The sequence below is a fragment of the Sinocyclocheilus anshuiensis genome, unplaced genomic scaffold (genome assembly GCF_001515605.1).
Source record: "Sinocyclocheilus anshuiensis isolate Anshui unplaced genomic scaffold, SAMN03320099.WGS_v1.1 scaffold1403, whole genome shotgun sequence".
Classification (NCBI taxonomy): Eukaryota; Metazoa; Chordata; class Actinopteri; order Cypriniformes; family Cyprinidae; genus Sinocyclocheilus; species Sinocyclocheilus anshuiensis.
Window position 1 is genome coordinate 984,479 of NW_015538003.1, and position 411 is coordinate 984,889.

At 28.5% G+C, this 411-nt stretch overlaps 1 protein-coding gene across 1 annotated transcript in view; it reads right to left on the bottom strand.

Moving 5' to 3' along the window:
* The window catches only part of LOC107676950 (HAUS augmin-like complex subunit 5), a 7,835-nt gene that overhangs the window by 2,612 nt on the left and 4,812 nt on the right, over positions 1-411 (bottom strand). The window lies entirely within an intron of this gene.

Below are 411 nucleotides of genomic sequence, written 5' to 3' on the forward strand. Positions count from 1 at the left end.
AATAAATCTGCAAAAATGTCAACGATTCTGTGTTTTTCTGTCAATATGGGGTGCTGTGTGTACATTAATGAGGAAAAAAAATTAACTTAAATGATTTTAGCAAGTGGCTGCAATATAACAGAGTGAAAAATTTAAGGGGGTCTGAATACTTTCCGTACCCACTGTGTATATATATATATAATATTACATATATAATAATATAATATATACACACACTGCATTTATCTAATCAGAAGATGCAATAAAAACAGTAATATTACATACAATTTATTATACAAGTACTACAGCTTAAAATTACTTTTCTATTTTAATAGAATTCCTGTGAAGCCAATAACACTTATTAAAGGGGTCATATGATGAGATTTCAATTTTTCCTTTCTCTTTGGCGTGTTACAAGCTCTTGGTACATAA